This window comes from Mauremys reevesii, unplaced genomic scaffold (assembly GCF_016161935.1).
Source record: "Mauremys reevesii isolate NIE-2019 unplaced genomic scaffold, ASM1616193v1 Contig1, whole genome shotgun sequence".
Taxonomy (NCBI): domain Eukaryota; kingdom Metazoa; phylum Chordata; order Testudines; family Geoemydidae; genus Mauremys; species Mauremys reevesii.
This window is the reverse complement of record NW_024100715.1, coordinates 4835425-4850360: the sequence shown is the minus strand read 5'-3', so window position 1 is coordinate 4850360 and position 14936 is coordinate 4835425. Positions and strand designations below refer to the sequence as shown.

Genomic DNA, 14936 nt, shown 5'->3' with positions numbered 1-14936 from the left:
GGCGCTTTGGAGATCCTGATGGTAATGGGGCAGATTCTATCCATTGACAGGGTGTGGATGGCTTTGCTGCAATGGGATTCCTGTGGGGGTGGGGAGATGGAACCCATATCCCTATCTTGGCACCGCAGCACCAGGGCACTTCCCAGAATAAAAGTTGGGGATGTTTGGAAATGCCCCGTTATCCTGGGGGACAGCCCTACCCCCCCCTTGATGCCATGGCTCATGAAGCCCACAGGCAGCCTGGACAGTGGTCAGGATCTGTTCAATTACAGGCTGAGCAAGTGCAGAATGGTGGTGGAATGTGCATTTACAGACCTCTCCCCCAACCAATCCCCCCTATGTATTGCTGCTGCTGTATTCTCCACAATCTCTGTGATCCAACACCCTTCCCCTTGACTGTCCTCCCCTTGTAAGCAACTCCAAAGTACTCCTCTCCAGTGCAATAAAGCATAAAAAGCTTTAATTTTCAAAAGCATTAATTAATTTATAAAAAATTTAGAGAAAGAGGGAGAATAAAGGGTTTGGAGGGAGGAAAAAGGAGGATGGAGAAGAAAATTAAGAAAAGACAAGGTCCTTCTGGTTGGGCTTGTGAGTGGGGTGGGCTGGGAGGGGGGGAGACCTCCCCCCACTGCCGGGACGCTTCCGTCTGGGAGAGGAGGAGGGGGAACAGGGGGAGGAGGGTGGTTAGGTATGTGCTGCAGCTTGCACTCTGTGATCCTGCTGCTGTTCCTGAAAGCTCCCCACGGAGCGTGTTTGTTCAGTTTGATCAGCCCCCCAGAGTTGCCAGCCGCCACCCTGCCGCCGCCTGCCGCCACGCTGCCCTTGCGCTGCTTTCCTGCGCCACCTCGCATCCTCTCTCATCTCGTTGTCCTCCTGTCCTCACCACGTTCCTCCCCCCTGTCCTCCTCTCACTGGCCTCTTCCTGTAATTTGAAACCACCGTCCTTCCACTTCATTCCAGTGAGCTCTTTCATTGCGTGTAACTTCCATAATCTGATCACATCTCATCTTCTTTCTTCTTTTTCTATTTTATCTGTGCCTTTGGGATGGAGAGGGGAGATGGAAAAAAAAAAAGCTGCATGAGGGGAGATAAATATTTAGAAAGATACATTTTACAGAACAATGGTTATACTCTTTCACAGTGAAAGCACTATTCACCTTACATAGCACATGTGATTTCCCATCTTAGTGACTGCTGACTCTCATCTCTCTGGTTACACATCACACAGACACAGGGTCCAGGCATCATTCTGCATGCGGGCATGGTAAGCCACTGTCTCTCAGTGATTACCCCCCCCCCCCGCATGGCTAATACCACGCGCCAGCTCCTGCTAATCAACAACCTTCCCCCCCCCCACTGGAAAAGATCATCATTTCACCTCCCCCCCCCCCCCCGCTACGTGCAGGAAGTGTTTTTTTAAGCTGCTGCTTAAATTAGATTTTCCTGAACGTTATCACTGAACTGAGGATACTGAGGATAAGATAAGAAGAGATAAAAGATGAATGCCAGTGCCTCTTGGCCCCCACCATGCTTACGACCGACCTGCTTATGCTGATTGCTGCTACATGTGCTACATATGGTGCATCACCCATGGCTAGGTCCTACCACGGTGGGCAGATGCCTTGCCCCTGCACCTGAAACCTCTTCTGCTAGAGTACCTACAGACCTACAGGAGGCTCCCTGGAGGGATCCCTCTCAATCTCTCAATCCGGACACAACTTTTCTAAGTAACTATAACTATACTGTCGCATGCCATCCTCCTCAATCAGCAAAAAAAATCAAAAAAAGGGCTGCTTAAAAAACACTGTTTTTGCTATTTGGGTACACTCACCAGGAGCTCCCTTCAGGGCGTCATTCTCTGCAATAGTTGCTTCTTCTTCTTCTCTTCTTCTAATCCCCTCAGATCCTCAGAGCAGACAGAGAGACCCCCCACCCACCTCGGACAGTCAGGGGGGGGCTTGTACGCAGCCCCCTAAAAAATTGCATGCAGCTCAGCATAGCAGCGGCATTTTGACCTGCCCGGGACCTCCGTTTGCTTCTTTGGTTTTCTGGTAGGCTTCTCAGGAGACTGCATTTGTGCTTGTGCTGATGAGCTGTGCGTGGTCACCTGTGATGATGAGCTCTCACGCTGTCAAACGGAAATGAATTTCAAAAGTTCGTCTGGCCAGTGCATCCGAGTTTGAGATGCTGTCCCAGCGGTCAGTGGTGCACTGTGGGATAGAGGCAAATCAAAGCGCTCAGGAGACAAACAGGAACAATGAACCCCGGCGCTGTTAAAAGTTTTCCAACTTGTTTTTTTTAAGCTGTCTAGCTCAAAACCAGTTTGAGCTGGGGAAAAAACTGCCAGAGGATTGGCACTTATCACACACACAGACACACACACCCACACCCTTTGCAAGGCGCGCACGCGCACACACACACACACACTCTCCCTTTGCAAGGGATATTCACAGTTGAAAAGGAAGTTAGGAGGAAGAGGGAAGGTGATACTGCCGAATTATCACAATTAATATAAAGAACATTTTTCTTTGTTCTATTGTTCAAAGACGTCTCTGGAGAAATGGCTTCATAAGTCTAAAGTATCACAGATTTTAATGCACTACTTCAGGGGTTGGCAACCTTTCAGAAGTGCTGTGCCGAGTCTTCATTTGTTCACTCTAATTGAAGATTTCGCGTGCCAGTAACACATTTTAACCTTTTTAGAAGGTCTCTTTCTATAAGTCTATAATATATAACTAAACTATTGTTGTATGTAAAGTAAATAAGGGCTTTAAAATGTTTAAGAAGCTTCATTTAAAATTAAATTAAAATGCAGAGCCCCCCAGACCAGCGGCGAGGACCCGGGCAGTGTGAGTGCCACTGAAAATCAGCTCACGTGCCGCCTTCGGCACCCATGCCATACGTTCCCTACCCCTGCACTACTTATTCAGCTGCCCCATGGTGGGCTTGGTGTAACTTATACAGCTATACAGCAAAAATACCAGCTGTGCTGAGAGCCAGCAACCCCATGTAAACAGCTGCCCTAGAGGTAAGGCAGGTGAGAATCGGGCCCCAGGCTTTCAGCTAAATCACTGCCCACACTGGGGGTTTCAGCCACTGCACTGGCCGGCCACAGGCAGAGCTGCCCCAGTGCAAATGCCCAGTGTAGACAGGGAAAGCCTCAATCAGCTGGGATGAGCTGCACCAGCACAAACCCCAGGCCTGCCTGCATTAGAGCCCCATCCTTACGGGTGGGGACAAGAGAGGGAGTCAGGCGGGGGTGGGGAGAGAGAGCAGGAAGGGAGAATTAAACCCTCCCCAGAGCAAGGCAGGACATGGACCCCCTCCCCCTCCCTGGCAAGCCCAGAGCAGCATGCGCTCCCCAGTCTCCGCTCAGCCTGCAGAAACAGTGGCAGCAGCAAGGCTACCAGCTACAGAGCTGCCTCTCCTTCCCCTGCCCCAAGCCCCCTGGGAGTGGAAAAGGCAACAGTCATCAAGTACCTGCTTCTGGCAGGCACCTAGTGTCTGGTCATAGGATAGAACTGCTCCGCAGCACCCCCTGCTGGCCAAGCACAGCACTGCAGGCGGCACACCCCTGCCTCAGTTTCCTTCCCTCAGAGTCCCCACTAACTCTACACACTCACGCTGGAGATGCGGCTTAACCCTCCAGCCGAGTCACCCTGGAAGGGGTTAACAAAAGCCAGTTAAACAAGTCCCAGTAAACAAGCAGCTTCTTCTGCCCCTCAGACCTCCCGTCCTGGCCCTGTTCCCAGCCCCTTTCTGGGCTACCTCTGAGGGTCTTCCTGGCTGCAGGAGATAGACCCCAACCTGGTCCCCCCGGAGCACCATTCTCAGCCCCTGCTGGACCTTGGACGATCTCTGTTCCGGTACAGAGCCCTGCACCCCAGGCTGGTCCCCTCCAGAGGGCCCAGCCTCCTGCAGACCCCAGCTCAGAGCCTTCCACAGACCAAGCCTGTATGGCCACTCTCAGCCTTTTTATAAGGCCCGGGTGTCTATCACGTTATCACCTGACCCTCTTAGTCCCACCCCCTGTGTCTGAGAAGCAGCTAATTAAGAATGGCACAGGTGGGGTGGTCCCATTTCCCTTTGATGGGGCCAGTCAGCCTGTGACAGTCTACAGTGCGGCCAACCCCGCCCATTCCAAAATCACGAGCCAGATCCCCCCAAAATCACGAGATTGGCTTAAAAACCATGAGATTTTTAATTTGGGGGCTTTGAGCTGCCCCAGTACACTCAGTTCATCGTCTTAGGCTGTTCTCCCCCACCACAAAGGCTTGAGGGCTGCTTTTCTTTTCAAATGAAAGCTGAGGTTCTCTAAAAAAAATCACGTGACTCCAGGAGCCGGGGCTTGAGGGAAAGCAACAGATATCGTGAGACCATGATAGGCTGGCCACACTCTGTGCGTGTCAGCCTCCTGCAGGCTGCTGTAATTTGAGCCAGGAGATCTCAGCTTAGCAGCCAGCAGGCCGGAGATCAAAGGAAGCTGAAACTGCATGAAGGGTCTGGTCTATTGTCCTTACTTGGAACTTTCTTCTAGAGGTGATTGAAAAAACACACATTTGTGCAAAAAGCTTAGAAATTTCAAAGTTGTTTCAAACCCTCCAAAATGGACCCATCTGTTCTCTTTCTTTGGGGGGATGCAGTGGGGGTTTTTTTAAACATTTCCCCACAAAAAAATTGAAATCCAAGATTTTATTGAACTTTTCCTCAAACATGTTATAGAAAAGCTAGATAGGGGCTATGCTTGGGAACGGGGGGATAAATGGATCTAGAAAGTGCCTATGGGGATGGACGGGGAAATAGCTCACACGGAGAGAGAACATGTGCTTTTCTCAGTTCCTCCTTGCGCCATGTGCTTGCACTGAGCTGTAACCATCACCCCCCAACTGGGCACAATTTTGGGGTCTCCCCACCCCAGCCTGACAGTGAGTCTCCCATAGAGCACAGACAGGGGTGGGCTGGGGGGAGTTATGGGAGAGCTGAATCGTGCGCTCCAGGGAACACATCTGGGGTTAGATTTTCAGAACCAAACTCAGCTCCCATGTAAGCACCAGATTTTCAAAAGCAGTGGGAGCGTAAAATAAGCCCTCTTCTTCCTCCCTCCTCTCCTATAAATCCTGTGGGGTGTGGGCGGGCGACTGCTCCCCCCTGACAGCTCCATCTACCCTAAGCGATCTCACTTGGATTGTTTCCTACAAATCAATCCCAATATTTCCCCATGGTTCTTTCAAAAATGCCCTGGGAGCTACAGGCCAAGACTTTCCACCCAGACTGGTGATTTGGGGCTCCAGCTTTTGATGTGTGTCTCTGCTGGGCCCCCAGAATCACCAGTCACAGCTGGAAAACAAGGCCCCTGAGCTCTGCTGCTGGGTGTAAATGAGCCCTGGGAAGGAATAAAAACCATCTCTTACCTGCCTCAGCCAGGCCATGGCGGGGAGCGTCTCCTGCATGTTATATCCCAAAGCAAGCAGCCTGGATTGCCACATGTCTCAGCACGCAGGAAGCTGCCCACCCCAGCATGGTAAGGAAGCACACTCATCTCTGTATTACTAGCTGGGTGTTTCTTCTGCATCATCCACCAATACAGCAGGCTCAGAGCACACGGGATCTTCTCATTGGCTGCCTGAGCTTTGAATCTCCCTCCAAACACATTGCCTGCAGCCTCCTCTTTCCTGCCTGGTGCTTCTGCGGCTGGCAGGGTGAAATTCACCCGGGCTCGGATCCTCCCCTGGTGTAAATTGGTGTCGCTCCGTTAGATAGGGTGACCAGATGTCCCAATTTTATAGGGACAGTCCCAATTTTTGGGTCTTGTTCTTATATAGGCTCCTATTACCTCCCAACCCCCGTCCCGATTTTTCGCATTTGCTGTCCGGTCACCCTACCGTTAGAATCTGTCCCAAGAGCTTTCGTTCAGTCTTGGGCCTGGGGAGTGAATTACAGTGACAGTCTAGCCAGGAAGGTTTGACTATGAGCTGAGATCCGCAGAGCCGAATGGAGCTAACCTCACATGTACAAGTCGCTGCAGAAGCGGCTTTAGTGGCATGATGGGTCCTGGTGCTTTGGGGCAGGGACCATCCTTGTATTGAGTTTGTACAGCACCTACCGCAACAGGAGTCTGGGATGTGCTTAAAGCACTCACCTAGGCTCTAGCAGAGCTGGGTTCAAATCCCCCCTCTGCCAGACACAAAGCAGTGATTTGAATCCACATCTCCCAGATGGCAGCCCTAACTACAGGAGTTTTTTTTCTCTCTCTCTGTCCCCCCACCCCAATGCCTAAATTAAAGAGCCTTGACATGCCGAGCTCCATTCAAAACAGCAGAATTGTTGTCCCAAACAAAGCATTTCCCAGGCCAGATCCTTGCTTCTGCCCCTGGCTCCTTTGCGGCGCTCCAGCAGCATAAAAAAGGGGCGGAGACCAGCCCTAAAATGGCTGGTGGGGATTCCCTGATGTAGAGGAATCACCAGGTGACAGAAGGCCGACCTAGCTAGCTGTGCGCCACCTGCTCCTCTCCGAGATGGAGGGGACACCCAGGAACGTGGTTGGAGCACATCGCACTCTGGTGATCCCTGGCCAGTGTCATGATCCACAGCGCCTGTTTTAGCTGGCGTAATTTAGAGCAGCCCAGAGGCTGCTCTGAGTTATGCCATGGCTGAACCGGTCCCCTGGACAGTCCCAGCAATGGGGAAGCTAAAAGCCTGCTTAGCTACCTTCCTTCCACACCTGACTTCAACCCCAACCCTGCATCCTGGATCTGGTGTTTTCAGCCTCAGAGATAACCAAGCTACGCAACCACTTTGTTCATTAACCCCTAACCCTCTCAACTCCAGTAGAGCAACAGCTCCCGTTAACCAAGCGTAGCTGCCAGGGCAGCTTTGTCGTTTTGTGCCATCGCTTTGTTGGACACCCATGAGCTGGTTCTCAGAACCCGGCCCTTTCTGCAGTACCCCAGAACAGGCCTGTGACATCCTGTGGCGAGCCCTGGAGGCACTAACGCGAGACCACATCCTTGGTTCCTGAGAGAGTGACCGTTACATCAGGTGCATTTCAGACAAGCCCAGCCCTGCGCTGTGTGCTTGGTAAACACCCGGCGCTTTCCTTGCCACCAGGACACCAGCTGGGATGAGGAGAAATTTCTTTGCCTTTCCAAAGCTCAGGCAGGGGCTACAGTTTGAGGTGTGACTAATTCTCACGCGGCACGGGGACCTGTGGCCCAGGGAAATGATCGCCGGCGCCGTGTTACTGTTCTCTGCCTTCCTGGGTGAGTACGGACTGTCTCAAGCCCTGGCTGGACGGGCTCCATCCATGCTTTTGTCAAAGGCTGTAGTGAGGTTAAGGTGAACGAGAAGGGAGGAGGAGGAACAGCTTGTAGCAAAGAGGGGGATGGTTTGTTACATCAGAGAACAGCGATTTCTATGCTACAACTGAGACTGAACCTCTGTCATGGGTTATTCTGACCCAGAAGGGCCCAATATGGACATCTAGTCTGACCTGCTGTATAACCCAGGCCAGACGCGCTCCCCCGGGGATTCCTGCATCCAGCCCATAGCTTGTGGTTGAGCTAGAGCGTATCTTTTAGAAAGACTGATCCAGCCTCGACATGAAGACTGTGAATGCTGAAGAGTCCATCTCGCAGGAGCGGTTAATCCTCCTCACTATTCAACGCTGGTCTAGTTAAAACAGTCCAACCCCTCTGGTGTGGATGCAGCTATAGCGGTTGAAGTGTGTTTATACTGGTAGAGCTTCGTCCCATACGGGAGGGGGAATGAGCTATACTGGTACATGGTGCCTTTATACTGGTATAGCTGCAGCCACGTTAGGGGCGGTACTGTTATAAAAAGCACATCCGTAACCAACGTAATTATATTGGCCCCAAATCTATGTGCAGACCAGGTCTAACTTCATCGGTGACCATAAATACTGGTAGATTACTTGTCATTAGAGCCGGTCACAAAATAGAAATAAATGCGGCTTGACACATTTTGCTTCTTTTGAAATTGTTTGCAGAAATTTTCATTTTTCCAACCAACAAAATGGAAATGAAACCGATATTTTTGGCTGGTTTCGTTTTCAACATTTAAAAAACGTCGTTTCGTTTCGGTGTTTGGAAAAGGAAATAATGTTTTGTAAGAGGCTGGTTGGTCCCACTCCACCCCCCACCCCCGTTTTCCCCTCTCCTTTTTTCTGGTGGGATAAGTTTCAGTAACAAAGAGAGATACGTCTGCAGCGGGAGATGGGGGGTGGATATAACTATATGTCCTTTTAAAAACTGTTTTGTCCTTCTTTTCCAATGGCAAAAAGCTAAGAAAGGGAGAAAAACTGACATCAAAACAGAGAGAAAAACCCCTTTTAATATCAATTGCTCTCCCTTGCAAGGAGAAGGCTCATGCACATTGGTAGGGAGCAGAGGCCGGGCTGTACCCACTCCGGAGAGAAACACGTTCCTTAAGGGTCCAGGGATTGCTGAGCTGGGACCTTTGCCAGCATTTTAAATCCGCTTTATAGAATTCGCAATTCTTTCTCTGTTCTATAGGTGCCTCCTCCACTCTCTTGCTAGCCATTCCGGAGAATCCAGTCCACGCCATCACCAACCAGACAGCCGTCCTGCCCGTCTCCCTGCGATTCTCCACCCCGCCGGGGGAATTCTTCCACCTCAAATGGGATTTCCTCTCAGGCCACCGCCCCGTCTTAGCCTACGTGCTGACCAAGTGCAGCGGCGGCGCCCCCGAGTGGTGGCAGCGCTCCTGCCAGCGCAGCGTGAAGGTGGCAGAGGAATATCAGCAGCAGGCAAACGTCTCTCTGCAGAGCGGTTCCCTGGTGATCCAGCGTGTGCAGCCCGCGGATGCCGGGACGTACCAGATAACAGTGCGAGGCCTGGACGTGTTTGTCACGGCAGAGGTGAACCTGACAGTGACTGGAGGTAACAGACACAGAGAGGAGGATGGGCAGCCGGGGAACCCCCCCCTTAGTGGAAGCTAGTCCACAGCCCCGCCCCTTCCCCCCAAGATCCTGCCCCCACAGCCAGAGGAGCCCTAGCCCTCCTGCCCCGAGCCGCCAGCCAGCCCTCCCCAGCCGGCCCAAGCCCCAGGCTCCTGCCGCCCCTGGAGAGGAGTCTCCATGTGGTGTGAGCACATCTAGATTGGGGGTGTGTGGGACTGGGGCGGGGGAAAGGCACAGATGGGAGGGATCAGCCCAAGGAGGGCAGAATGGTTTGTTCCAGGGATTTCTCCTGACCCAGAGAGTCCACTCCGCTCCTTTGCACTTTTCATGGAATCTAGGACACGCAAACCCTGGTCGGGAGCCGGGGAGCCTGGATTTCAAAAATTCCAATTTGGAATCCTAGACACAGCTCCAGGCGCTCGCACTGTCGCCTGCAGGTATTGCAGGGAATATGTCAGATTCATAGATTCCACGGCCAGCAGGGACCATCGTGATCCTCCAGTCTGACCTCTCATATAACACAGGCCAGAGAATGTCCCTGAATTAATTACTGCTTCAAGCCCACTTGCTGTGGTGGAGCGAGAGCACATCTTTTAGCAAAACATCCGATTGTCCTTCAAAAAGGTCCGGTGATGGAGGATCCACCATGACCCTTGGTCAATTGTTCCAATAGTTAATTACCTTCCGTATTAAAAACGTTCACCTTGTTTGCCAGAAGCTGGGAAGAGGCGACAGGGGATGGATCACTTGATGATCACCTGTTCTGTTCATTCCCTCTGAAGCACCTGGCACTGGCCCCTGTCAGAAGATAAGATACTGGGCTAGATGGACCTTTGGTGTGACCCAGTATGGGCAGTTTTATGTTCTTATTTCTAGTCTGCATTTGTCTAGCTTCACTTTCCAGCCATTGGATCGTGTTGTATCTTTAAGGTCTGCTAGATTGAAGAGCCGTCTGTTGTCAGATTTTAGTTCCCAGCGTAGCTACTCATCACAGACAATGAGCAAATCACCCTTAACTTTCTCCTCAATAAACTAAACAGTCTGAGCACCCTGAGTCTCTCACTACAAGACCTTTTCTAATCCTTGAATCATTTCATTTTCTGGGCACTCCAGAAGCTGTTTTCGCAGGCTGAGACCAAGCTGGGTGGAGCTGGCTCAACACTACAGCCGCTCAAACAATAAAAACCACAACAAATTTCAAAATGTCAGAGTTGTTTTTATTTTGAAGTGTTTGAAACTGTTTGCAAATTTTTAAAAGTCATAATATTTTCAGTCTACTTATTTTTATTTTTTTCTTGCAAACCTTGACCTGGCTAGAGACATTTTTCACTTCCTCAAAACAGTTTGTTTTTTTAATGAGAAAGAAAGTGGAAAATCTGGAGCACAGGAAGGCAGCAGCGGAAGGGTGAGCGTTCGCTGCCCCACCACATCCCCTCTAGCTTGTGCCATGGTTTATCACGATGCAAGCCCTGATCTAAAACCCAGTGAAAGTCTTTCCACTGACATTAAAGCGTGTGAGGTGCCCCGATACTACAGCAATGGGGACCATGTGAGTAGGACGGAGACAGCCAGACGCCAGTGGGATTTGGATCAGGCCTACAGAGAAGTCGGTTTCTCAGATGCCCCGTCTGCCTCTCTCAGCAGCTGCACCAACGAACTCGGGAAGAGTGAACGGAGCCAGATTCAGCCTGGTGCCCAAAACCGTCCGCCTTGGCTTAGCCGGCCTGGTTCTCTGCGTCTTGGGGCTGATTGTGGGAGAGGTGAGTGAGCCCCGCTGCTGTGGCTGCCTCTGGAGGGCCTGGGGAAAGGACTGGGTCTCATGCATGAACCACGCCAGCTCTGTGTATTGCCCGTTAGGGTGTGTGGACCAGATCCTCCAGTGGAGTAAACTGGTGTCGGGTTAAATCCGGCTTTGCAAGGCCCGGAATGCAAATAGTCAGTGAAACTCCATTTCTGCAAACTGATCAGTGCATCCTTGGTCTCGGCTTCCTCCATAACTGCTCTTTGGTGATTGCCGGTAGAGCCTGAGGGGAGATGCACTTTGGAAATTAGACAGGAGGGTGCGTGTGTGAGGGAAGAGAGAGCTAGATTTGAGGGGTGGGGGCTCTGCCCTGACTGTGATGGCGGGGGGAACAGTGTTAATTTTTAAAAAAGAAACATTTTTCACAATTTCCTACAACAAATAAGAGGCATTTTTTCACCCAGCTCCCCCCATGACTGGCGTGGGACCAGGCTGATCCGCCCATGCAGCACATCCGGTGGAGTCAAATGTACCTAATCACTTTCTCCTCCCCTCCCAGGCAGTTTACAAGCCAGCTGGCTGCCCCTCGCACCACCTGGAGGGAAGCCAAGAGCCAAGAGACGAGCTGGAGACTCTGGACTGAGCCTCCACATGCCTGGATCTGCAGCGCTGAAAATCCCCCAGCCGTCTAGTCTTGTGTCCTGTGGCAATGCAGGATGCTTCTGAAGAAAGCAAAACACCCCCACCCTGCCACACCCTGGGTGCTGGTACTTGGCAAGGGCTGCACCAGAGCACGGTGTTTGGTCACCCGCACGGCACTAGCACAGTCTGGCAGAACGACCACTGGGCCCCGTCAGAGTTTTCATTCAGCAGCAATGTAGCCTAGTGGCTGGAGCACTAGCCTGGCCCTGCCCTGAGGAGACCTGGGTTCCGTTCTGCCGCCAGCCTGCTGGTGACCGTAGCCAAGTCCCATCCCTGCCCAGTGCTTCAGTTTCCCCATTGGTTACAATGATGCCAACTTGCCTTGTGAAGCGCTTTGAGATGTGCTGATGAAGAGAACCAGATTATAAATTATTATTATTTTAGCTCTTTCCCACGAGGTCAGATACGACCCCAGCTCTGGAGGGGCGCCCCCCTATTGACAGACGAACTCCGGACCAGGTTTACAAGGGCCCAGCACTCACCACTGGGGCTGGAGTTTTCAGTTCCCAATTAGGCACTTACATAAGTGGGCCAAGATTTTCCAAAGGTCTCAGTGCCCATCATGCACCCAACGCGCTGAGCCCTTTAGACGCTCTCGCCCTGATGGAGGGAGCCGAGCCCTTCTGACAGTTCCAGCCCTCTGCAGGTGACAGCTGCTTAAATGGGTCAGGTTCTACCTACTGGTGAAAGAGAACTCTTCACCTCTGCCCACTGCACAAATATTGTCAGCAGTCCTAAAGATCCAGCTTAGGGTTGCCAGTTTTAGTTGGACATGTTCCTGGAGATTTCATCACCTGACGTAATCTTTAGTTAAAGATTGCGCTTTAATTTCCTGGAGACTCCAGGACAATCCTGCAGGGTTGGCAACGCTAATCCACTCATTCCTGCAGCAGTGAGTTCCACAGGTTGTCTATATGTTGCTAAAAGTAGTTCCTTGTGGAGGTTCCAAATTAATGGCCCATTCTTTTCATCTGCTTATCAGCACTGGAGACAAGAGCCTTTCCAGGCTGTAATCCAATGGTTCTCTCAACCTTTCCAGACCACTGTACCCCTTTCAGGAGGCTGATTTGTCTTGCGTACCTCCAGGTTTAATCTCACTTAAAAACAACTTGCTTACAAAATCAGACATAAAAATACAAAAGTGTCATAGCCACACTATTACTGAAAAAAATGCTGACTTTCTCATTGACCATCTAATTAGAAAATAAATCAATTGGAATATAAATACCATACTTACATGTCAATGTACATTGTATGGAGACCGTATAAACAAGTCATTGTCAGTAAGAACTTTTAGTTGTATTGACTTCGCTAGTGCTTTTTATGTTTGTTGTAATATCTAGATGAGTGGATGTACCCCCTGGAAGAGCTCTGCGTACCCCAGGGGATGCGTATTCCTGGTTGAGAGCCACTGCCGTAATCATACCAATAAAGATTCTACCATCTGCCCCACCACTAAGGGGCAGTGTCTCTCCATTCTGTACACCTTCACCGGCACCCAACATAAAAACGAGAGACCTGATTCTCCATAGCCCGGCAGTTGGTGCAGCCATTTACACTGAGGTGCCTTGAAGAGCAAGTGGAACTGAGCCGATTCCTTTTTGTCCTACAGCGACTGGGACATGGAGAACAATTGATCACTGGCCTCTTTATAGCAGCCCTTCACGTATTTGAAAATCGATCATGCCCCTTTCCTGGACCCACCCTCCTCCTCTCTGGGCACTAAGCCCTGGGCCATGCTAGAAAATTAGGTCAATTGCACTAGCTGGTCACTAGTGGGTGAAAAATCCACACACCAGAGCAACATAGCTAAGCCAACCCAAGTTCCCCTGTGAACAGCTACCGCTTCTCAGGCCGGTGGACAGGCATGTCTACACTGAAGTGGCTACAGCGGTGGTGGGGTAACCTCTTAAGTGCAGACTGGCCCTACAGTCGAAATGCACATGCAAAGGCGAGCAGTTCATGCTGTGCGAGCATTCAGAGGTCAGGGCCATACCAATCTTTTAGTGAAGCTTTTAGTTGGTTTAAAAAAGGAATTTGCCCAGACAGGCTGATCTCCAGGGCTGGGAGCAGCCCCGCCCCTCCCGGAGACATGGCGCTGAGGGGCCCTGGAATTCTCTGGGCGGCCCTGCTGATCTCCTACGAATATTTTAGTTTGTTTTACACCAGCTGAAGTTAGGGAGGGAGAGAACGAACCAAGGAGCAAACCCAAACTGAAAAACAGCTTCACGCTCACAGCCCAGAAGCTATTTTTAACTGCAGTTAAAGGAGGTAACTTTGGAGAAGGCACACGGCCTGCTATGAACAAGGAAAAAGGCCCCATCTAACTGCTTCCATGGCAGCAGCATCCATCTCACCAAGAAGGAAGTTTGCTAACTCGTTTCTTCAATGGAGCAGCCTCAAACTGCACAGTGGCTTGACAGAGGATCCCAGGGGTGTGTGTGTGTGTGTGTGTGCTTTCCAAACTCCCCTTCTGTCCCTGATCAGTTCTGGGAAACTGGAGGGCAGGGTCCCCCATGTCTCCAGAAAATACTTCCTCCCCGCAAACCTCACCGCCCCATTGCTCCTGCAACCACCACCCACCAAGGATCCCCATGAATCTGTGCTCCAGCTGCCCCCCTTTTCCTTCAGCAGAGCTCCCTCCAGCACCCCGTCCCTGGGGGATCCCAGTGCAGAGGTCCCCTTCCCCCAGACTCTGCAGAGACTGCGAGCTGGCTGCTCCGCTCCCCACCCCTCAAAGAAGGGAAGTTTCCACCCCAGAGGGGGAGCCCCCTCATGGCCCCTTTTCCCAATTCCTACCTGCGGCGGGGGCACTAGAAATCTGTCTCACTCCGGCTCTGCAGCTTGGCCCCGATGGCGTTTCCCCCAGGAACTGCAATCAGAGGGGCTGTTCAGCTTACAGGGCAGGCTGGACAATGATTGAATTGGCAGCACTGCATGTAACTAGCTAGTTCACCGCTCGCATGGGCGGCAGGTTTGTGGAAATGGTGGTGGTGCCCAAACTCCACACACACACCCCCCACCTGCCCAAGGATTTGGGAGGGAGTTTGGGTGGGGGAGGAGGTCAGGGGTGCAGGTGCTGGGAGGGAGTTTGCGGATGGGAGGGGGTGTGGAGGTAGGGGGTGCAGGCTCTGGGAGGGATGAGAGCTCTGTCTGGGGCTGGGAATGGGAGGTTGGGGTGTGGGAGGGGCTCAGGGCTAGGGCAGAGGGTTGGGGTGTGGGGGTGAGGGCTCTGGCTGGGACTGGGGATGAGGCATTTGGGGTGCTGGAGGGGCTCAGGGCTAGGGTTGAGGGTGTGGTGGGGGGATGAAAGCTCTGGGTGGGGTGCAGGCAGGCAGGCTGCTCCGGGACAGGGGCCAGAGAGGAGGACTCCCCCCTCCGCCGCCCTTTCCTTGCCAGCAGCAGCGAGCTCTGGGCAGGGTGACCAGATAGTAAGCATGAAAAATCGGGACAGGGGGTGGTGGGTAATTGGCACCTATATAAGAAAAAACCCCAAATATTGGGACTGTTCCTGTAAAATTGGAACATCTGCTCACCCTAGCTCTGGGGGAGGGG

At 51.8% G+C, this 14936-nt stretch overlaps 1 long non-coding RNA gene across 1 annotated transcript; it reads right to left on the bottom strand.

Moving 5' to 3' along the window:
- Positions 1-10769: 10769 nt before the first annotated feature.
- Positions 10770-14377, bottom strand: LOC120392536. Its single transcript, XR_005591710.1, has 2 exons — positions 14181-14377; positions 10770-10962 (listed from the first exon to the last, which is right to left on the bottom strand). It is a non-coding gene; the product is annotated as an uncharacterized LOC120392536 (long non-coding RNA).
- Between the last annotated feature and the right edge of the window lie 559 nt (positions 14378-14936).